The sequence below is a fragment of the Loxodonta africana genome, unplaced genomic scaffold (genome assembly GCF_030014295.1).
Source record: "Loxodonta africana isolate mLoxAfr1 unplaced genomic scaffold, mLoxAfr1.hap2 scaffold_367, whole genome shotgun sequence".
Classification (NCBI taxonomy): domain Eukaryota; kingdom Metazoa; phylum Chordata; class Mammalia; order Proboscidea; family Elephantidae; genus Loxodonta; species Loxodonta africana.
Window position 1 is genome coordinate 37967 of NW_026975081.1, and position 26148 is coordinate 64114.

Consider the following 26148-nt stretch of genomic DNA (forward strand, 5'->3'; position numbering starts at 1 on the left):
GAATACTTAGCTTCTTTCCAATCTTTTGTTAATATAACCCATATCCTTGTGCATGTGGCAATATTTTCTCAAGTAAATATTTCACTAGAATATTTTGGGTTTAAGATAATTGCATCTCCACCTTTTACACTCCAGTCAACTGTCAATTTGTGTGATAATTCCTCCACATATTTTACTGTTAGATGCGATAATTAACAGCAATCATGTAAGTGTGAAAATAAATTTAAATTGCATGTCACTTAAGTTACATGGCAGAAACTCTTTTAATCTATTCATCGACCTCTTGGATTTCTTCTGCAAACTGTGAATATCTCTAATTCATGGTTTCTAGATTGTTTGGCTTTTTCTTAATAATTTAAAGAATTTCCCATGTATTTTGTAATTTATATATTTAATTATATATTTAATTTATATATCTTTATAACTTGTTATTTATATGCATTGTGAATATCTTCTCCAGTTGATTTTATATATTTGACATTTTTGTTATTTTGGACTGAAGTTTTGCATTTTATATTACATATATTTGGGATACTTATATGATATTAATAATTTAATATTAATGTTCTGCATTTCATTAATAGGCTACCATTTTAAACAATTTCAATGTTATTTGGATCAAACAACTTGTTATTGGTATATAAGTTGTTTGAATCTATGATCATTGTTGATTTAATATTACATTGTACTGTCTTTGCATGCATGAATATTAAACATATTAAACTCACAAAATGTATTGCTATAGTTCATCTTTTAATTTGTAGTCTGTGATTTTTTTTTTTTTTAAACAAAAGAGGGATAATCAGTGTTCTTAAAGGCCACTAAAACATAGGTGTAAAGTAGTCTGTGTCTGTAGATTTTTTTTTTTTAAATAATGTATTCACTTTCCTATTAGGTTCAGGTAAGCTGTGTTTTCCTATTACTTTTTAAATTCATATGACTTTCTATTTTTAAGGAAACATTTTCCTTTTCTAATCTATTTTCTTTGTTAGCGTTTCTCACTGCATTGGGTGGATGGACAGGTCTGTGTCTCTGGCTGCTGCTGAATTGGAGGTCATGACATGCAAAGTTCATTCACTTAAGCCGGCCCTGGGTCAGGGCACACTGGGTATAGACATACAAGTTACGAGTTGCTTAAATAACATGAAGACTAGGAGTCAGAACTCTAAAGACCTGTCCATATTTTGTTCACAAATACGTGTTATATTTGGGGAAGGTCACTTACTTTCCTATGAGCCACTCTCCTTGTTTCTAGACTGGGAAAATTCAGACTTTGGTAGACAGCTGTACTGGAGCACTGTTTTCAATTGTTTCCATCTGGCTCATTCTCTGCTTTAGCGATTTGATAACCACCTGCTAAGGCCCTGAGCTTAAGGGCAGCTTTCCAATGTTTCTCAGATGCCAAGATTCAATGAATATGATTTTGAAAGTCTTCTGTAGATTTAAATTTAAGATGAAATTATTTTAAATTAACTGTATTTGAAAATATTATCATATCAGGCATTCTATTCGCTGGACAAACAGTTCATATAATGTGAAATATATGTATATTTCACATTTAATCAGTATAAATTATGAAGTTCAGAAAAGTTACATGAGTAATCTAATAATAAACATTTAAACTGGTAGCTGTATTCATCTGAAGGTTGTCTGAACATAGAAGTACATATTTAATGGCCAGGTTTCTGGAGTTTGAATACCTATGCCACTGTTTAGTAGTTGGATAAATTTGAGCAATATGCTTAAACCTCAGTTTCATTATGTGCAAAATGAGATGACATAATAGTATCTACTATAGGATTATTTGATAACTACAATATAAAATGTATATAAGTACATTGGAGAATGCATGCACAAGAAGATAGCTCTAAAAAGTTATTGATTATTATCATTATTATATTGTTATTGGCCATACATAGATGTTTCCTACCAAAATATTTTGAAAGTAAAATCAGTATTTTCCCATAACTCACATGTAATGTAATGTTACTTATTTCATACCAAAGAACAAAAATATCATTACATATCAGTCTTCATTTTTCAGCATAAGTGACATGTTTTCTGTGTTCCTTGAGATTTTTCTGTCTGCCCTCTGTCTGTCTACCTTCTATGAATTTATTTTGAACCTAGAGGAAACACTCATGACCATGGTAAATTTAATTATTCCAAGGCTATTAGGTTACTTGATTATTAATTTTACAATGTGTTCTCATGCCTTTAATATTCAATGTGTTATAAGAATTGTAATAGATACCATGAAACTTGCCACAAATTCAATAATGTCTCAAAATTCAATCAAAATTTTTTAAAATAGCAGGTAAAAAGAGAAAATATCCGTATTTCACATCAAAAAGGCAGTTGTTCCCAAGTGAATTCAATTCTGTGTAATTCCACACTACCAAAGTACAAGAGGGTATGTAGGTCAGATAAACTTCTAGTTGTCTATAATATTTCTGTACAATTTAAAAGAGGATAAAAACGTATTCCCATTTATTTTCTAGTTGTATAAAGTGGGTAGTTGCAGAGAGCTCAGAGTACTTTTAGATCCATTGTCACATTTTTCTGTCTACCTCAATGTGGTGTTCCCAGAATTAGCAAAGCTTCCCCTTTCTCAAAGGTACACTCTATGTTACATACCCACCTGTCCAATATTCTGGCCTGGCACTAGTATGTTCATTTCTTCAATTCAATCCAAAACAATTCCAAGCCAAAATGACTCTTACTTCACATCTGCATGATATAGATGGAGTAACTCAGACATAACAAGGATTTTTATAACTGTAGCAAACAATGTCCCAAGTCCTATGTTAACCCTGGATGTGCATTTCCTCATGGAATGTCACAACAATTAAATGAGGTAAACTGTCACTGTTTCAGATTTGCAGATGAAGGACTGGAGGGTTAGATTAATTTATTTTTCCCTGGTCTCAAAAGTAGGAAGCATGGGTCCAAAATCCTGGTCATGAAAGTAAACTCCCCACAGTTATTTTGGGCTTGCCAGCCAGTTTTTTGTTCCAATTATTATCTTAATAATGACAAAACTTTTTGAATAAAACAGACAACATAAATAAAGAAAAAAAAACTTTTTGAATAAAACAAACAGCATAAATGAAGAATGGACCCTCAAACACATCGTTGTTGTTAGATGCCATTAAGTCACCTAACACACGGCTACCCCGGGCAAAATGCTGCCCAGTCCTGCGCCATTCCCATAATCGGTTGTTGATCGGACTATTGCCATCCATCGGGTTCACTTTGGCTGACTTTTCAGAAGTAGATCGCTAGCCTTTTCTTCCTAGTGCATCTCAGTCTGGAAAATCTGCTGGAGCTCACTGGAGCAACTGTGAGTTCTGTGAAGTTAGGCACCTCTCTTATAAACTGTGTGTCTCAGGTTAGTGTATTTAAAATGGGTAACTGTCTTACTTTGTAAAAATGAAAAAAGATAGTGCATGTAGAATGTTTAATTAAATTATTTATATTTAGTATGTTATCAAACATAAATTTTATCTCTACACAAACTTTTTCCCAAAGAGAAATTCATGAATAGAGAATTTAATAGAATCAGATACATGCATCCATTTACCTCAGAGTCAGAGTATTAACTAAGACTCAGCTTTCCTAAAAGCTTAGTACAGATTGTCCCCGACTTAAGACATATTTGAGTTACAACAAACTGCCCTATGACTATCCTTTTTTTTTATCTTTGTACATCTTATTATTAGTAATATGTACTACATATAACGTTGTAGCACGTAATTTGTTGATGTTATCATTCTCTTGCCAATCCCAAAGACAAATAAAGATTGGATTTATAAAGATACTGTTAATAGGAGACAAAAATAATGAATATTTTTTAAAAAATTAGATATTCTACTTATATCAGAGCTGACTTATGACAGAGTCTTCAGAATGGAACCCTGTCTTACACTGGGAAATACCTGTAATATTATTCTCATAATTACAATTTGATAAAGATACATTAGTGCAATATAATCATGAAAGGATGTTTTTTCTCACTGGAAATTAATACATAGTTTAAACGAAATTTTTATAATTTCTATGCATTCAAACATTATACACTCAATGTCTCTTTATGATATTCATTACCAGTAGGAATGCAATGAAGATTAATCTCAGAGTAAAAGTGAAAAATCCTTTATTAGTCAATTTGGCAATATGGAGTGAGAGCCAGAGAGCTAGTCTTGTCACTTGAAGCATTGCCATACCTTGCGGATATCGTTCTAAAATATGACTAAAAAAGAAGGGCTGGGAGGAGACCCTGTAAACACAAAGGGCTTATTTTGCAAGGTTTTCCACAATGTGCATCCTGAACTATTGTAGAACTAATAAATTTCCCATGGAACACAATATAACAGCTGGAACAATCTTAGATATCATGCTAATTGTATAAACAATATTTTTCAAATTGTAAAAAATGTATATGGAAGAATATAAAAGGAATAGTTATGATGTTATCAAGTGCAATCCAGGTGCTTTAATTTCTGTGCTTTCCAAATAGTATGATTGTGATATAGTTTTTAAAATTACAGAAATTAAGTGGGCCACAGTCAAAGCATTAGCGCATACCATCCCCGGTTGTAAGCACTCAGTCTAGGAGTCGTAGCACTAACCTGCATCAGAGGAGCCACCGTGCAGGAGGTGTGGAATACTCTAAGCCTCTGGTTCCCAGATCACCGTTCGGATCCCCACCAATGCCTCTGTTGCCGGTATAAAATACAAGGCACCTGGCTAAAGCCTTAGGGATTCCTGAGCTTCAGGCTGCAGAAATGCTCGTGGGAAAACATTCGGAAGAATACAGATGACCACATGCTCTCCTCATTTATCACCTCCATACAGGATTATTTTAAAATTTCAGGATATTTGATCTCTGAAGATAATGACCTGTTTTATCAACATGCTAAAGTCAGGATGTGGTTATTTTGAATATGATGCTTGCCTTATAATATTATTAGTATTAAATGAGATACGATGCATAAAGCACTTAACTCATACCTAGAAAATATACTTAGTCCACAATCCTGTTAACCTAAACTTTCACAATAACTGATGTGTCAAGAAAGAGCTGGTAATGATGTGGGCAATAGAGTGGACTTCTAGACATGTCTTACCCAACAAAAGTCCATGACCGAATTGAACTTTTCCAGTCTTGAAACTTGCTAGTTATATATTTTGGGCCTGTTATATAACCTCTCTGAGCGTCAGTTTAATCATCTGTAAAAGGGGCATAATAATGCTTCTTCCATAGGATTATTTTTAGGGGCTACTGTATAGAATAAGGAGCCCTGGTAGTGCAGTCGTTAAGACCTCAGCTGCTGACCAAAACGCCAGCAGTTCAAATTCACCAGAAGCTCCTTGGAAACTCCATGGGGCAGTTCTACTCTGTCCTATTGGGTCGCTATGAGTTGGAATAGACTTGATGACAATGGGTTTGGTTTTGGTTTCAGGTATGGAATAAATATAAAGCACCAGATCTATCAAATAAGTATAATTTCATTATCTCCTTTCTTCTCTGCTTTAGCTGAATATGTTGACTTATGAACTGACGTACAGTAATGAGAGTTTTTTTTTAATGTCTTTATCTTGCAACAGAAAACAGTAAAAATCAGTTGCCATTGAGTTACCTCTGACTCATGGCAACCCTGTGTGTGTCAGAGTGGAACTGTGCTCTGTAGAGTTTTTAATGGGTGATTTTTCAGAAGTAGATCACCAGGTCTTTCTTCCAAGGTGCCTTTGGGTGGACTTGAACCTCCGTCTTTTCAGTTAGCATCTGAACATGTTAACTGTACCACCCAGGGGCTCTGCTCCAGGAGATTATACAGTATAACTGTTTGCACCACTCAGGAGCTCCAATATGGGAGGTTATACGATGCTGTGCTACATAATCAAAATATAATAAGCATTAACTAATTGATTTGTTACAGCTCTGCTTATGAACTGGTTAAGGGTTAAGAAAATGGGCTGAATTATTGCCGTGCAATGAATCACTTTTATATGGCTTTTCTAGCCCTGGTCTTGTAATTTCACAAAATGATTGTCTGGGCCAAAATTTTGCAAGGTATTAGTAGATTTACTACAAAACTAGTGGATTGAAAATTCACTTAATGGGATTGTGCCCTTTGTGGTCCAACTAGGAGATTGGTCTCTGTTCCTATTCTGTTAGGCTTATATAAGGGCCAAATCCACAGAGGTTCTGGGGCCCCTCACTACCATCAAAAAGACCGTAGAGTGGAGTGCATCCTTTGGACCCAGGGTCCCTGCATTGAGAACTCCCTATATTAAGAAGAGAGAGTTGTAACAGTGAAGACAGGGATGGTGGGCTTGCTGGTCCATAGAGAGAGAACTGAGTGTCTTTGTGCAGGGGTGTGCCTCCTACTAAAGTACTGCAACAGTTGTACCTGCGGGACAGAGACCTGAGTGTGGCTGGTGTAATTTGCTTCCTTCCCCCTTTGGGCATCGTGGTGGGAACAATACATTCCCTCATGCAGGGTAGGCCTTGGTATCACGGCAGCAAGACAGAGAACCACTCTGGCCTGGGTAGCATGGTAGGAGGCAGCAGCATAGGTCAAAAAGGGCCCAGTGGCAGAGGCTCAGGAGATCCTGTGCAGGGGTCTTTCCATTAGTGAAGCAAGGCCCAGTGAGGCCCAGGGGCAGAGCAGAAGCCTCGGAAGCCATGCAGGTGTCCCGGGTAACATGGTGGCAGCCAGAGGCAGTGGTGACATGAAGACAACATTTGACCAGAAACACAATGTGCCAGTACAGTGATATTAGAAAGAATATGAGTAGTTTGGAGAAGAATAAGCAGATCTGCTTTGAGAATTTGTTTTACTGTTTACTGTTTGCTTTCTAGAAATAATAATAGTGGCTTTCACTTTGCCAATATTGTGTAAATGTCTTGATCACAGATGGCCGTAGCACTCATGGAATGGTTGATGCCAGTGGTTGTACATGCCTCATTCCTAGTTGTCTGGTAGTTTGAGGCACATCCTGTTTGCATGTGCAATGTGGTTAGATAGACAAACCACACAATTATATAATTATACTAGGATTGTCAAACCAATCTATGAAGGGATATTTGAATTTTATTTTCAAACAGGCATATACCTATGGATATAGTCAATAATATGAGAAAAAAGAAAGTGAAAGTAGAAATATAAGTCAAATTCTGGTAACCCTGAATAAATTAATTAAAAGAGAAAATAATAATATTAAAATCAATAACAAAAATCAGGACAGTTAATATTTATTGAGTTATTAATTTCTGACAAAACAATAATAGTAGGAGACTTCAACACACCACTTTTGGTGAAGGACAGGACATCCAGAAAGAAGCTCAATAAAGATACGGAAGACCTAAATGCCACAAACAACCAACTTGACCTCATAGACATATACAGAACACTCCGCCCGACAGCAGCCAAGTATACTTTCTTTTCTAGTGCACATGGACATTCTCTAGAAGACCACATATTACGGCATAAAGTAAGCCTTAGCAGAATCCAAAACATTCAAATATTACAAAGCATCTTCTCTGACCATAAGGGCATGAAGGTGGAAATCAATAACAGGAAAAGCAGGGAAAAGAAATCAGACACTTGGAAACTGAACAAAACAAAAGACTGGATTATAGAAGGCATTAAGGATGGAACAAAGAAATTCCAATGAGAATGAAAACACTTCCTGTAAAAACGCTGGGATACAGTGAAAGAAATGCTCAGAAGTCAATTTATATCAATAAATGCACACATCCAAAACGAAGAAGGGGCCAAAATCAAAGAATTATCCCCACAACTTGAACAAATAGAAAGAAAGCAACAAAAGAAACTCACAGGCACCAGAAAAAAAAAAAAAAACAAATACTAAAAATTAGAGCTGAACTAAAAGAAATAGAAAACAATGAAAAGAATTAACAAGACCAAAAGCTGTTTTTTTTTGAAAAAACTAACAAAATTGATAAACCACTAGCCAAACTGACAAAAGAAAAACAGGAGAGGAACCAAATAACCTGAATAAGAAATGAGATGGGCGATATTACAACATACCCAACTAAAATTAAAAGAATCATATCAGATTTCTGTGAAAAATTGTACTCTGACAAATGTGAAAACCTAGAAGAAATGGGTGAATTCCTAGAAACACACTGCCTACCTAAACTAACACAAAAAGAGGTAGAACAGCTAAATAGACCCATAACAAAAGAAGAAATGGAAAAGGCAATCAACCCCCCCACCCCAAAAAAGCCCTGGTCCGGACAGCTTCACTGCAGAGTTCTACCAAACTTTCAGAGAAGAGTTAACACCACTACTACTAAAGGTACTTCAGAGCATAGAAAGGACAGAATACTACCAAACTCATTCTATGAAGCCACCATATCCCTCATACCAAAACCACGTAAAGACACCACAAGAAAAGAAAATTATAGACCTATATCCCTCAGGAACTTAGATATAAAAATCCTCAACAAAATTCTCGCCAATAGAATTCAACAACATATCAAAAAAATAATTCACCATGACCAAGTGGGATTCATACCAGGTATGCAGGGATAGTTCAACATTAGAAAAACAATTAATGTAATCCATGACATAAATAAAACAAAAGAATCACATGATTTTATCAATTGATGCAGAAAAGGCATTTGACAAAGTCCAACACCTATTCATGATAAAAACTTGAGCAAAACAGGAATAGAAGGAAAATTTCTCAACATAATAAAGGGCATTTATATAAAGCCAACAGCAAACGTCACCCTAAATGGAGAGAGCCTGAAAGCATTCCCACTGAGACTGGGAACCAGACAAGGATGCCCTTTATCACCGCTCTTACTCAACATTGTGTTGGAGGTCCTAGCCAGAGAAATTAGGCTAGATAAAGAAATAAAGGGCATCTAGATTGGCAAGGAAGAAGTAAAAGTATCTCCATTTGCAGGTGACATGATCTTATACACAGAAAACCCTAAGGAATCCTTCAGAAAACTACTGAAACTAATAGAAGAGTTCAGCAGAGTATCAGGATACGAGATAAGCATACAAAAATCAGTTGGATTCCTCTACACGAACAAAAAGAACATTGAAGAGGAAATCACCAAATCAATGCCATTTACAGTAGCCCCCAAGAAGATAAAATAATTAGGAATAAATCTTACCAAAGATGTAAAAGACTTACACAAAAAAACTGCAAAACACTTCTGCAAGAAACCAAAAGAGACTTACATAAGTGGAAAAACATACCTTGCTCATCGATAGGAAGACTTAACATTATAAAAATGTCTATTCTGCCAAAAGGGATCTATACATTTAATGCAATTCCAGTCCAAATCCCAACGGCATTCTTGATGAGATGGAGAAACAAATCACCAACTTCATATGGAAGGGAAAGAAGCCCCAGATAAATAAGGTATTACTAAAAAATAAAAACAAAGTGGGAGGCCTTACTTTCCCTGATTTTAGAACCTACTATACCACCACAGTAGTCAAAACAGCCTGGTACTGGGACAACAACAGATACATGGACCAATGGAACAGAATTGAGAATCCAGATATAAATCCATCCACATATGAGCAGTTGATTTTTGACAAAGGCCCCAAAACAGTTAAATGGGGGGAGAAGACAGTTTTTTTTAACAAATAGTGCTGGCATAACTGGATATCCATCTGCAAAAAAGTGAAACAAGACCCATACCTCACTCCATGCAAAAAAATGAGCTCAAAATGTATCAAACACCTAAATATAAAATCGAAAAAAAAGGTAAAGATCATGGAAGAAAAAATAGGGACACTGTTCGGAGCCCTAATACATGGCATAAATAGTATAGAAAACATTATTAAAAATACAAAACAAAAACTAGATAACTGGGAGCTCCTAAAAATCAAAAACCTATGCTCATCCAAAGACTTCACCAAAAGAGTAAAAAGACTACTTACAGAATGGGAAAAAGTTTTCAACTATGACATTTTCAATCAGCGCCTTATCTCTAAAATCTACATGATACTGCAAAAACTCAACTACAGAAAGACAAATAACCCAATTTAAAAATGGGCAAAAGATATGAATAGACACATCACTAAAGAAGACATTCAGGTAGCTAACAGATACATGAGGAAATGTTCACGCTTATCAGCCATTAAAGAAATGCAGACCGAAACTACAATGAGACTTCATCTCATTCCAACAAGGCTGGCGTTAATCCAAAAAACACAAAATAGTAAATGTTGGAGAGGCTGTGGAGAGATTGGAACACTTATACACTGCTGGTGGGAATGTAAAACGGTACAAGCACTTTGGAAATCAATTTGGGTCTTCCTTAAAAATCTAGAAATAGAACTACCATAGGATCCAGCAATCCCATTCCTTGGAATATATCCTAGAAGAATAAGAGCCTTTACACAAACAGATATATGCACACCCATGTTTATGCAGCACTGTTTACAATAGCAAAAAGATGGAAGCAACCAAGGCGCCCTAAGAACTTGAGAAATAGTTTAAACTGAGAAGAAAACATTCTTTTGTCATTACCAGAGGGGGGAGCGAGGGAGGGCGGGAAAGGGGTTTAGATAGTAATAGGAACTATTTTAGGTGAAGGGAAAGACAGCACACAATACAGGGGAGGTCAGCACAATTGGACTAAACCAAAAGCAAAGAAGTTTCCTGAATAAACTGAATACTTCAAAGGCCAGCGTAGCAGGGGCAGGGGTCTGGGGACCATGGTTTCAGGCGACATCTAAGTCAATTGGTACAATAAAATCTATTAAGAAAACATTCTGTATCCCACTTCGAAGAGTGGCATCTGGGGTCTTAAACGCTAGCAAGCAGCCATCTAAGATGCATCGATTGGTCTCAACCCACCTGGATCAAAGGATAATGAAGAACACCAAGGACACAAGGTGATTACGAGCCCAAGAGACAGAAAGGGCCACATGAACCAGTGACTACATCATCCTGAGACCAGAAGAACTAGATGGTGCTTGGCTACCACCGATGACTGCCCTGACGGGGAATACAACAGAGAACCTCTGAGGGAGCAGGAGAGCAGTGGGATGCAGACCCCAAATTCTCATAGAAAGACTAGACTTAATGGTCTGACTGAGATTAGAAGGACCCTGGTGGTCATGGCCCCCAGACCTTCTGTTGGCCCAGGACAGGAACCTTTCCTGAAACCAACTCTTCAGACATGGATTGGACTGGAAAATAGGTTGGAGAGGGATGCTGGTGAGGAGTGAGCTTCTTGGATCAGGTGGACACTTAAGACTATGTTGGCATCTCCTGCCTGGATGGGAAATGAGAGGGTGGAGGGGATTAGAAGCTGATGAAATGGACACGAAAAGAGAGAGTGTAGGGAGAGAGCGGGCTGTCTCATTAGGGGGATAGCAATTGGGAGTATGTAGCAAGGTGTATATAAGTTTTTGTGTGAGAGACTGATTTGATTTGTAAACTTTCACTTAAAGCACAATAAAAATTACAAAAAATATATTTGTTGAGAAATTACTGAGTGAGCTCTATCGTTCCTAACAGTCTATTTGCATGATTTCATCGAAGCAGATTCACGAAGATAATGTTATTTTTAGCTCCCACTGACTTTTGATGAAACTGGATCTTAGTAAAGTTAAGTTACTGCCCAAGGTTAAAACCTTAAAAAGATTAGACTAGGAAAATGGTCTGGTGGTCTATTTCCAACAATTAGCCAATGTAAAACTTACGGATCACAACAGAACATTGTCTGACTCACTTCCTTTGGACAAACCATTAGGAGGGATCAATCTAATGCAGGACCTCATGCTTGGGGAAATACCGGGCCAGAGAGGGTAAGGGAGACCTTTGTTGAGGCAGACTGGCACAATAGCCACTATAGTCATTGCAAATTTGTACTTGTTTAATGAATTATTTTAATACATTTTTTACTGCAGTAGAGATATTTTTAATTTTATTGAAGTTTGTAAACAGATACAGTTAAACAAAAAGTCATAGTAGTACAGTGAGATGAATTAACTCAAAGGGATGAGAACTGAGTACAAATATCCTAGAAGAAGAAGTAGAATATTTTTTGACATCTGGGAGCTGACCTGGCACTATCAATTAGGTTTTTGTATTGCCAGGAGCTGGCCTTGATGTCTGCCTGTTGAACAGACATGGTTTTACAAAATATCAATACGGAAGATAGGAAAAAGATTCTCCAAAGGTGTCCTTGTCTCAATCCCTGGAATCTGTGAATATGTTAAGTTACATGGCAAAGGAGAATTGAGATTGTACATGGAATTAAAATTGTTAATCAGCTGACCTTAAGAAAGAGTATCCTCTGATTATAATGACATAAAATTAGAAATCAATAACAGAAACAGCAAGGAAAAAAAATCAAATACGTGGAAACAGAACAACACCTGGCTTAAAAACTACTGGATTATAGAAGAAATCAAGGATGGAAAAAATAAATTCATAGAATTAAATGAAGAATGAAAACATGTCTTACCAGAACCTTTGGAAAACAGCAAAAGCAATGCTTAGAGGTCAATTTACAACAATAAATGCACACATTCAAAAAGAAGAAAGTGCCAAAATCAAAACATTAACCCTACAACTTGAACAAATAGAGAGAAACAAAAGTAGCCCTCAGGCACCAGAAGAAAGGAAATAATAAAGGTTAGAGCAGAAATGAATGAGATGGAGAATAGGAAAACAATTGAAAGAGCAGACAATACTAAAAGACGGTTTTTTGAAAAGATCAACAGAATCAATAAACCATTGGTCAAATTGACAAAAGAAAAAACAGGAGAGGAAGCAAATAACCTAAATAAGAAATGGAATGGGTGATATCACAACAGACCCAATGGAAATAAAAAGGATCATAACAGAATACTATGAAAAATTGTACTCTAACAAATTTGAAAATCTAGAAGAAATGGACAAATTTCTAGGAACACACTACTTACCTAAACTAACACAAATTGAGGTAGAAAAATTAAATAAACCCACAACAAAAGAAGAGATTGAAGAGATAATTAAAAAAATAAAAACCACCACCAACAAAAAAGCCCTGGCCCAGACGGCTTCACTGGAGAATTCTACCAAACTTTCAGGGAAGAGTTAACACCATTACTACCAAAGGCATTTCAGGCATAGAAAAGGATGAAATACTCGCAAACTCATTCTATGAAGCCAGCATAACCATGATAGAAAAGTCAGGTAAAGATCCACAAAAAAAGAAAATTACAGACCAATATCCCTCATGAATATAGACCCAAAAATCCTCAACAAAATTCTAGCCAATAGAATTCAACAACATATCAAAAAATAATTCACCATGACCACGTGGGATTCATACCAGGTATGCAGGGATGGTTCAACATTAGAAAAACAATAATGTAATCCATCACATAAATAAAACAAAAGACAAGAACCACATGATCTTATCAACTGATGCAGAAAAGGTATTTTAAAAAGTCCAAAACCCATTCTTGATAAAAACTCTCAGCGAAATAGGAATAGAAGGAAAATTCCTGGACATAATAAAGGCCATTTATACAAAGCCAACAACCAACATCATCCGAAATGAAGAGTCTTAAAGCATTCCCCTTGAGAAGGGGAACCAGACATGGATGCCCTTTGTCACCACTCATATTCAACATTGTACTGGAGGCCCTAGCCAGATCAATAAGGCAAGAAAAAGAAATAAAGTGCATCCAAATTGGTAACGAAGAAGTAAAAGTATCCCTATTTGCAGATGATATGGTTTTATACATGGAAAACCCCCCAAAATCCACAAGAAAACTACTACAACTAAAATAGAAGATTTTGCAAAATATCAGGATATAAGATAAACATACATAAGTCAGTCAGATTCCTCTGCACCAAAAGAGAGAACTTCCAAGAGGAAATCACCAAATCAATACAATTATAATAGCCCCCAAGAAGATAAAGTATTTAGGAATAAATTTAAACAGAGATGTAAAAAACCTACACAAAGAAAACTACAAGACACTATTACAAGAAATCAAAAGAGACCTAAATAAGTGGAAAAACATACCATGCTGATAGACAGGAAGACTCAACATTATGAAAATGTCAGTTCTTCCCAAAGTGATCTACAGATACAATGCAATCTCAATCCAAATTCCAATGACAACTTTTAGCATGTTGGAGAAACAAATCACAAACTTCATATGGAAAAGGAAGAAGCCCCAAATAAGTAAAGAATTACTGAAGAAGAACAAAGTGGGAGGCCTCACACTACCTGATGTTAGAACCTGTTATACCACCATGATAGTCAAAACAGCCTGGTACTGGTACAACAGACACATAGACCAATATAACAAAATTGAGAACCCAGACGTAAATCCATGCACCTATGAGCAGCTGATAGTTGACAAAGGCCCAAAGTCCATTAAATGGGGCAAAAGACAGTCTTTTTAACAAGTGGTGCTGGCATAACTAGATATCTGTCTGCAAAAAAATGAAACAGGACCCATACCTCACATCATGCACAGAAACTAACTCAAAATGATCAAAGACCTAAATATAAAACCTAAAATGATAAAGATCACGGAAGAAAAAATAGGGACAATGCTAGGAGGCCTGATACACGACATAAACAGAATACAAACCATAACCAACAATGCAGAAACATCAGAAACTAGATAACTGGGGTCTGCTAAAAGTCAGTTATGCTCATGAAAAGAGTAAAAACAGAACCTACAGATTGGGAAGAAATTTTTAACTATGACATATCTGGGAAGGGTCTAATCATTAAAATCTACAAAGTACAGCAACACCTCAACTACAAAAAGACAAATAAAAAAATTAAAAATGGGCAAAGCATATGAACAGACACTGCACCAAAAAAGATATTCAGGTGGCTAATGTACACATGAGGAAATGCTCATGATCATTAGCCACCAGAGAAATGCAAATTAAAACAACAAAGAGATGTCTTATCACCCCAATAACACTGGCGCTAATCCAAAAAAAGGAAACCCTGGTGGTGTAGTGGTTAAATGCTGTTAACCAAAAGGTCGGCAGTTGGAATCCACCAGGCGCTCCTTGGAAACTCCACAAGGCAGTTCTACCCTGTCCTATAGGGTCTCTATGAGTCAGAAATGACTCAATGGCGATGGGTTTGGTTAATCCATAAACCACAAAATAAAAATGTTGGAGAGGTTGTGGAGAGATTGGACTCTCATGCACTGCTGGTGAGAATGTAAAATGATACAATCACTTTGGAAAACAATCTGGTGCTTCCTTAAAAAGCTAGAAGTAGAAGTACCATAAGATCCAGCAATACCACTCATAGGAATATACCCAAGAGAAGTAAGAGCAGTCGCAGGAATAGACACATGCATACCATGTTCATGGGAGCACCATTCACAACAGCACAAAGATGTAAACAACCTAAATGCTCACCAACAGACGAATGGGAAACAAATTATGGTACAGACACACAGTGCAGCCTACTGACGGAGCCCGGTTCTACTCCGACACCCAACGGGTCACTGTGAGTTGCGTTTGATTCTACTGCAACTGGTGGTGGTTTTTGTTTTATATGAAGATATAGCTGTAGCTATGTTGTTGTTGATGTCTTGCGCTGAATGTTGTTGAGAGCAGTTGCTATTTAGTTGGCTTCTACTCAAAGTAACCTAATATATAAGAGAAAGAAATTTTCCCTGGTCCCGTGCCATCCTAATGATTGTTGGTATGTTTGAGTCCGTTGTTGTGGTTATTGCGTCAATCCATCTTTTTGAGGGTTTCCTTTATTTTTATGATCTTCTACTTCACCTAACAGGACTTCTTTTCCTAGTGATCGGTCTTTCCAGATAATGTGTCCAAAGTAAGTAAGATGAAGTCTTGCCATCCTCATTCCTAAGGAACATTTCACTGTTTTATTGTAAGACTGATTTTTTTGTTCTTTTGTTAATCCATGGTACATTCAATATTCTTCACCAACACCACACTTCCACGCATCAGTACTTCTCCTGCCTTCTTTTTTCATTGTCCAGTTTTCACATTCACAGAGGCAAACAAAAAGACCACAGTGTTGAATAGAAGTAGGGAAAAGAGATATCCTTGCCGCGTTCCTGATTTTATGGCAAAATCTTTCAGTCTTTCACCATTGAGTGTAATGTTAATTGTTGGTTTTTCACAACTGTCCTTTGTCATTTTAAGGAAGTGTACTGAGGTGAAGGAAATTCAGAGCTATATGACAGTATTGCACAACAAGCTATTTAATGGGGCCAACACATTGAAAGTCACATGCAAGGGGGTGGTCCCTGTAGCAGAAGGTCTTCCAGAGGCTAGAGTCACAGGTAGCATCAGAAGGAGAAGAGAGCAAGAAAGCTCCCAGGGGTGAGAAGCGATATCCTCCTGCAGCCAGGCGATAAGTCTCTGGGTCAGAGAGCTCTAAAAGCAGCAGCATCTTAGGGTCTTTATACCTACAGGAATTTATCTTTTTTTTTTTTTTTTTTTTTTTTAGGACTAGCAGAAGTTGAGTCCAGTTTTGCAGGGTATGTAAAACAGGCAGGTCCTAAGTGGCTAAAAATCTGCTTATTTGGGCTATTTTTAAATCAGTTGGACATGTACAAGTTTGAGTTTCATGCCAGTTTTTTTTTTTTTTTTTCCATATAATACGCCTCGGCTTACTTGAAGAAGTAAATAACTTGGGGCTAATACACAGAGGCCATTTTTGACTCTCACACAATAGGAAGTTCGCTTTTATTCCTGATTTTTGAGTGTTTTTTTGTTAAACGCTTTTTTCTGCATCAGTTGATAGATCATCCCCCTCTCCCTATGTTCTATTAATGTGTTGCATTACACTGATTGACTTTTATATATGCTGCACTTGTGGGACAAAGCACACAGGGTTATGGCATATGGTCCTTTTAATATGCTGCTGGATTGGAGTTTTACTATTTTGTTGAGGATTTCCATAGATATTTCTATGCAATATTTTTTTCTGATGGCTTTGTCTGGCTAAATATCAGGATGCTGATAGCATCATGGATTGAGTTACAAATTATTCCTTCCTTTTAGTTTTTGGAAAAGTTTGAGAAAGATTGATGTTAATTTCTATTTGATGCCTTCTTTATAATTTCTTTCTCATTATTGATATTCTCTATTCGTTGAGACATTCTCCTGTTTTCCTTTAGGTCTTTGACCACGTTTAACACAGTAGATTTAAACGATTTGCCTAGCAATTCTATGTCATTGGTTCTTCAGGGACTGTTTTCACCGATTTTTTTTTTTTTTCCTGTGAATTGGTTGTACTTCCTGTTTCTTGGCATGCCTAGTATTTTTACCAAACACTGGGCTTTGTGAATTTTATGTGTTAACTCTGAAAAGCAGATTCTCCAGCCTACCTAGTGCTTGCTGTTATTGTTGAGGGCTGCGGTCATCTGTTTAGTGACATTTCCAAACTATTTATTTGTTTGTATGTATTTATTATTTTTCATAGACTGTTTTCTTTGCCATGTGTGGTCACTGAAGTCTATCTTCAGTTATTTTAGTGGTCAACCAGTGACCTGATAGAGACCTTTTTTGGAGTCAAAAAGAGAAGAAAAAGAAAACTAAAAACCCTTTCCTGGTCATTGAAGATTGACTCTGAATTAGGTACTCTTTCAATGCTTAGCCAGGCCACCTACAACTGGGCCTTAGTCTACACCTCTGTTTGTGCAGAGCCCAAAGATCTGCCAGAGGCTCAAACCTAGGGTCCTCTCAGGTCTTGTCTGAGCATGCATTCAACCTGGGTATGTACATTGGATCTCTGATCCTTCAGTACATTCAGTATCTCTACAGTTTATTCTCCCATGCATCTGCCTCGTCAGCCTCTTCTTTTCCAGGCTATCAGGTTTGTCTGCTTCTTTCCCTGTTCTCCATTCCTTACCTAAGCTGGTTATGGCATTATATGTCTTTAAGGCTTTTCACAGACACCACCTGGTAGCCACTCATGTCTGAGAGGAGTAAAGCCAAGGCCTATCTCAGAGCAAGTATCTCTGAAACTATCAGATTGGTCAAAATAAACAACAACAACATTTTCAGAAAAAAGATCTGTCTTGTCCACACCCTGGCACCAGCAAGCCACACCAGGAATGTGGGCTGCTGTCTTCATGGCAGCTGCCAAGTGGAGAATGGGGGATAGTAGGTGAATAAACAAAAATGCCACAATTTTTCATCAAAATTCAACAGCATCTTTTCTCATGAAGCACTTAATGTTTATTCTGTCAGGTTTTTTCCCCACTTATTCATTGCTTCAGGGAAACCCTGGTGGCCTAGTGGTTAAGTGCTACGGCTGCTAACCAAAGGGTCGGCAGTTCGAAGCCTCCAGGCACTCCTTGGAAACTCTATGGGGCAGTTCTACTCTGTTCTATAGGGTCGCTATGAGTGGGAGTCGACTCGATGGCATTGGGTTTGGTTTTTGGTTTTTTTCATTGCTTCAGTGGAGGGAACGAATCCTATACCTTCTTAACACACTGTTTGCTGTAACATCCCCTCTCCTGATGTTTTTAAGTGGCCTTTCCCTTATTTCAGAAACACTGGTGGCATAGTGGTTAAGTGCTATGGCTGCTAACCAAGAGGTCAGCAGTTCGAATCCACCAGATGCTCCTCGGAAACTCTATAGTGCAGCTCTACTCTGTCCTATAGGGTCGCTATGAGTCGCAATCGACTTGATGGGAGTGGGTTTGGTTTTCTGGTTTTCTCTTATTTCAGTATTTGCTTGGTTGCTGTAAATATTTTAAAACTTTCTAAATTTCTAAAAAAGTTGATTCTAACACTTTTTGCTTTGTCGCTGTTTCTGTGCAGGAACAGGCCCTCCACAGAAGCTATCTGAGGCTATCAACTTGGTCATTTTCACTGACATTATCCACATCTCATTTTTTAAAAATATACACGGATATACAATTGATCCAACAACTTTCACTGAAATGTGTATTCTTTTATCACTCCCCATACAAGCACCTGACATATGTGACTCATCATTGTACACATATGTGTGCATCTGAATTATGTATTCTCTTCCACTGGTCTATAATTATATCAGTACAAATTTTTAATATCACATAGAATGATGCATCTCATTTTATTATTTTTAAAATTCCCTTTGAGCTATTACTGTTTTTTGCATCATTTTGTATAAATTCTATAGCCAACTTGTAAATTAAACACACACACATGCACACACTGATGGGATTCTAATGGGGATTATATTGAATTTATGTAATAATTGAAATGATTTATTTTTTCATTGTTCAGTATAATTCATGGATAATGCACTTAAATATAATTGTTTCATTACAAGTAAGTATGGGTAGCAGCTAGGGGGAGGCATGAGGAATCTTCTCAAGTGCTAATAATATGTTACTACTTTCATATAGGTTTGTTCAATTTGCGATAATCTATCTGATTAGTTGTGAATGTACTGTATATGGATTTCTTTATTCTGTATAACTTACACAAATCATCCTTCAAATTGCTATTTACTTAAAAAAAGTTTGTTAGCTATAGCTATTGAAGTTTAGGCATCGTGTTTAGTCAGGTTTAGGCTCTATTGGAACTCAAAAGCATGAAAATGGTCAAAAATACTACAAAAATTAATTACAATAATAAAAGATCAAGGATGTATAAAACTCTAAGGCCAAGATCAAGAAGCTGGGGTGGAGATTACCTGAAACTTGAAGCTAGCAACTGGACATGCAACCATATACTTCACTGACTGATGTGGTCTGCAGATGTGAACTTTCATGCAATCTGTGTGAAAAATATTTAAATATGTTAAAATTCATTAAATTTGAATGTACATTTATTAAAATATGGATTTATTATTTTCGTTTTTGATAGTAAGTATAAATTAGAGTTTCAAACTTTATGTAAAACACAAATGGTTTACACACTTAAGTAATTTCACCACCAATTCCATTCGTAGATATATACAAAATACAAACTCTTGTTTATGGGAAACAGGAGACAAATGCAACAATGTTTATAAGTGCATTGTATATAATAGTAGACAACTAGAAATAAAACAAGCATCTGTCAGCAACAACACCAACAACAAAAAATGGATAAATGTGTAGTATAGTCTTAAAATAGAATGCCATTCAATAATAAAATAGAATGGGCTGTCATTTCATTCAACCTGGAGCGTTAGTAATGTCAACTGAAAAAACAATTTTCAAAAAGATTATCTACAACTTAAGGCCCCTTTATTAAGTTCTACAGCATCTAAAAATATTTTCTAATACCCTATGAATTCTATATTATAATTATAGCAAGAGAATTAAAAAACCAAAAATTCAGAATGATGGTGGAGGTATAGGAGGATATGAGGAGTCCCTGGATGGTGCAAACAGTTAACATAAAAAAAAAAAAAAAATAGTCACTGCTAAATGAAACCTTGGTGGTTCGAGTCTACCCAGAGGTATAGGAGGATATGAAGAGTCCCTGGATGGTGCGAACAGTTAACATAGTCACTGCTAACTGAAAGCTTGGTGGTTCGAGTCTACCCAGAGGCATCTCAGGAGAACGGATTGGTGATCCACATTAGAAAAATAAGCCGTTGAAAACCCTACCAAGAACAGTTCTACTCTGACACACATGGGGTCGCCAAGAGTTGGAGGAGCACTAAAGATAAATTTACTATTTTAGTTGTTGGGTTGGGTGGTGAACTTACAGGTATACATTATATTATAAACAAACTGACCGAAGTAAGGCATTCATAGACCAATAAACACATTTTGTCTTGAACCAGAAATGAGTGTTCCTAAAGGCCACTACATATAATTATTATTAAAATTATTGACAATGGATCCAAAAAAATCTTGTCAGTGAATCTCTAAAATATTTCACAGAAATATATGCTTTCTTCCAATACCATTGTTCATGCACTGATGGCACACTGGTTGTATTTTGCTCTCATGGTTTATATTCCACTTTATATTTAGCAGCAAGTAGTTTAGCAACCCACTGCATTATTTATTATCAACACTCAGACTCTAAGAAGTTTTCATATATTACTGATTGGAAAATAAATGATTAAATCCACTTTGGATAACGCTAAAAAAAATTTTTTTTTTTTTTATTAGAGCTAAACATGTGCCTAATTTATGACTAAGCAATTTCAATTTAGGTATATGTACAAGAGAATTGAGTTCACGTGTTCTCAAAAAACACTTGTACAGGAAGCTTTATGGTAGTTTTATTCATTATAGTCAAACATTTCTGACATCAGAATGGAAATAATTATTCTAAGCCATATGATGGAATTCAGCTTTGTAATAAAAATGATGGAGACACTCAAAAATATGGTTGAACCTTTTAAACATGTTTAGGAAAAGAAGCCAGACATCAAAGAGAACTTATTTTCTGATTTAAAAGTTTCGACTCAATGGTGATGAGAAATAAGAGCTTCTATTTAATGGCGATAGAAGTCAGAATAATGATTGTAATTGTGGACCTAAGGCATTAACATGAAAGTAGCATAAGAGATGACGAATGATGAAATGCTCCACCTGTGGTTTCCCTCAAGCTGTAACGATGACAGTTCCACACTTCCAGTTGTTAATTTCAAGTTTTAGCCCAATTCTGAAAGCTTCTTATTTCATAGAATTTCACATTCCATGTGTCCACAAAACTCATATGTCTGCTTTCTCCCAGTCTCCTGAATCTGCCCAGTCTTTGCCTCTCCACTAATATCACCTTGGTCCAAGGTAATATCTTGTCACAGCTGGACTACCGCAATGGCTTTCTCCTGCCCACATCAGTTCTCTACCACAACTCTGCAATGGTAGCCCATTGCTTTAGGTTCAAAGCCACAATCCTCACATTGATCTAATTCACACTGTAAGACCCGGCCCCAAAACATATACCTATTTCATGTGTCTCACCAATTTACTCCTTGATCTTTTGTGACTACGCTGGGCATGTCCCCACCTCAGGGAGTTCTCACTTGTTCTTTGCTCTTCCCAGAACATTTATCCACAAATATCCACTTGTCTCTCTTCCTCGACTCCTTTTAGTTTTTGACAAAAGTCATATTCTTGATTCTCCCTTCTCTATTTGACTTAATATTGCAAATATCCTCTGTTTTCCTGATTCCAATTTTCCACTTAGTTCTTCTTCATGATGATTAATACTTTTTGGTATACTCTGAAATTTACCCAAACCCAGTGCTGTCGAGTCGATTCCAACTCATATAAGGTCGCTTTACCAGTTAATTTTATATACTGTCTTTCTCCCCACGATAAAATGTAAACTTCATGAGAGCAGAGACTTATGTCAGCTTTTTCTTGTTTAATCCCATTTCACCAGTGCCTATAACAGTGTCACATACAAAGTTAAAGCATTAAAGCCCTTGTTCAATGAATGAATAAATAAATAAATAAGTGGATGTATGCATTTTGCTCTATATTATAGTTTGGTCATCATATGTATTTTCCTGACATTATGTATTATATGGTAAATTATATTTCATGTGCATTTTATTTCAGAATATTAAAAAGGTACTAAAAATTTGTTATGACATGGGAGCATTGTGTTGACAGGGGTTAAATCTATTGCTTTAGAAGATAAAGTTGAAAATGGCAACCATTCTCTTGCTTTTACACGGCAAATCCACCCAGTTCCAATAACAAAGCTTTAGTTATTTCTGAGAAGTGTAGAAACCAAGGCATTGTTACATTTATTTATTTTGTAAACATTTCTTTGAGCTTACATCTCTCTAGACAGTAGGCTAATCAAATCATGTTGTTCAGTCTCAAACTGTAAAGGGTTCCTGAAGTCATATTTTCTGTACAAATGTCTATTTTCCCAGCACTCTTCTCATGGCCCCCATGACCTCCTTATTCCTCAGACTGCAGATAAATGGGTTCAGAAGAGGTGTAATGATACTGTAAAACACCGCCACCACTTTATCTTCCTCAGGGTAATGCAAGGAATGTGGCCTTGTATAGGTGGAGAGAGTAGCCCCATAGAATAGGCTTGCCACAATCAGATGAGAGGAACACGTGGAGACGGCTTTTGTCTGCCCTTTACCTGAGCTCATCTGGTACACCACAATAAGCACCCGGGCATAGGAAGCCAGAATGGCCATGAATGGTAGTAACAGAATGACAAGGCCACTAAAGAGGACAGTATACTCATACTGGGAGGTGTCCTGACACACCAAAGGCATTAGAGATGGAACTTCACAGAAAAAGTGGTTAATGATCCGAGATGTACAGAATGGAAGTTGAAATACATGCAATGTATGTATTAAAGCATTGATAGAACTACTGGCTCATGCACATGTGACCATGGACAAACAGATCGTCTTGCTCATGAGCACAGGATAATGTGAAGGGTGACAGATCGCTACATATCTATCATAAGACATGAAACCAAGAAGAAGAGCTTCAGTTCCACCAAGGGTCAAAACCACAAAGGTTTGAATCTTACAGTCTAAAGAAGTAATAGTCTTATCATTTGACAGAAAGTTTGCTGCCATCTTGGGTACCGTGGTGGAGATGTGCATCGTGTCAATGAAGGAGAGCTGACTGAGGAGGAAGTACATGGGAGTGTGGAGCGGAGTGTCCAGCCGGATGAGGTGGATCAGTATGATATTTCCCATCAAAGTCACTGAGGAGAGGCCCACAATGGTAACAAAGAGGACGGTGTTCATTTGGCCATATTGGAAAAAGCCAAGAAGTATAAATTCTGCTCCAAAAGTTTGATTTTCTGTCTTCATGGCTTAGATAAAAATAAAGCAGACAATATCTGAAAATTCAATGTAAACAACATTGAATGTCCTTCAGAAGAAAACAAAATGATCATTAAATGCAGTAGAATTTCCCTGAATCACTTTAGGTGACTATTTCTCCCTGTTTCTATACACTGAGTCTGTGTCTGTTGAGCAATGGCCAATTTGAAAAAAAAAAAAAAAATTATCATTTTTTTTTTTTATTTCTTACAGAATAAAAATATTATCTGGAAATAAACATTTAGATGATTTGCCAACATGAGTCTTTTCTCCCCTTTTAAATATCTTCAAGATGAGAGATTGGAGATGTGCTTACTTGGTATGAGAAAAAAAATCTTTCACTCCATTCATTTAAATAATTAAACATGACAGTGATGTTCAAATATGGTATAATATTCTTACAAAAAGAATTTCTTTCTCCATTTCTCAATTTTGAAATTATATTGGCTATAGGTTGTAATAAATGTTATATTACCATTTGTATGTCAGGAATACTACAACTCTTATAAAAGAATTGGCGGTTATTTTAAAAATATCTGTAATTGTATGTGGAAATTTGTTGCCCAGGCAAAAAACAAATATGCAAGACCTTTAAGAAGGGCTGGAGAAAGAAACACTAAAATGTTACGTTAGCAATTATTAATCTAAGTTTAACTCAAGGAACATGTCAAGAATAGCATTTTGAATTTGACTTGGTCCTTTTATATTAATAGGGGAAATTTACATTTAAACTGCACTTGGATGAAATGTCAGTTAGTAAAATGTTATTACTTGCTCCTCAGTTGAGATATGGAGTCAAAAGGTATTGATGCCCCATTAAAATTTGAAAGTTTTAGATAATTGTTATTACAAATATTGCTCAACAAAGTTGAGAAATTAAAATTATTTTCAGTAAAAACTAGTCAGCTTTAATATAAAGTGTGACAAATAAGAAAATTAATTGACAATACCAACTGTTGATTACACATACATGCAAATATAAATACAATTCTAGCATATAGAATTCAATGATCTGTCATAAAGTTATATTTATTGTTGACCTGACTATACTTGGTCCAAGGTGCAGTCACTTATGCTAAGCCCCACATCAGCAAACCAAACCTAAGTCTAGTTCCTACAAATGCCTGACCTTCCCAGAAGCCAAAATATGAGTTAACCAATTAAGACTTGCCTGCTGAGCTTAACCTAGTTCAAAACGTTCCATTAATCCCATCCCCATCACCAGAACTGTTAAAAACAAAATTTTTACAGAATTAAATTTGTATAAGAACTCATAACCTGTAGTTGCTATTCATGAATTAGAAAGCTCTTGTCTGAAACTTCCCATTCATAAATTGCAAGTTAAACTTATGGGTTCATATACAAATCTAATCTTGTAGAAATTTTGTTTTTAACATTATCTATAGTCAGCCAAGTTGGTATAAACTGAGGCACATTTGACTATAAATAATCATATCACTAAGTTATATAGGAAAGATACTACACACATTTCATATATTCTAAAAAGCTTTGATCCTATTGAACCGTCATTCTTCACTATAGGCCTTTCTCAAAGAACAGTGCTTTTCTCTAAAACAGCAAACACAGTGATATAAAATAATGATGGATGTTTGTATAATTCAGAAAAAAACAAAGACTTATTCTAACAACATTATGATTTTTTTGAATGTTCTAACCCATGAAATAGAATATGACAAATAAAAATAACAACCCAAAAAAGAAAAAATTATTTTCTATTTAAAAGCTTTACTGTTTTTGAAAACCTAATAAATGAAAAACACTTAACTTGCTAAAAGTGTTCGATAAATTGTATAAATTATAATTTACAGTTAGCAACATTCTAATACATTAGATTTTTAATATTCTTAAAATTTTTCACCTTAGTAATAACAATACTCAATGACAATAAAATATTATTTAAATATGGTTATCGAAAAAACGGTTTATGTTTTAAAAATATCAAATGCAAACACACGTAACTGAAAGGACAAAATAAATGTCATTGCAAGCTAGTTCACTGTAAACCAATTGATGTAAATACAGTCTAAATTTCAAGATAGGTTATGTATTTCAGACCATGAAGCAATTTTTTAATAAAAATCTGAAAGAAAATGATCAAGTTAAAAAAAAAAATGTCGATAAGAGAATGAAGAGGAGGAAATACAACATGTAAAATTTTATGGATATAAACGTGATAAAATAGCATGATAATTGGGCGTGATAGAAAAACAGGAAAGTAAGAACACAATAGCTGTAGAAGTTATAAGGAGTCTTGATTCTGGTGTAGTGATTTTAGCACTGAGCTGGTAACTGAAAGGCAGGCGGTAGTTGGAACCCACCAGGGGCTGAACAGGAGGAGAAAGATGTGCCAGTCTGCTCCTGTAAAGATTTACAGCCTTGGAAACCCTGTGGGGCAGTTC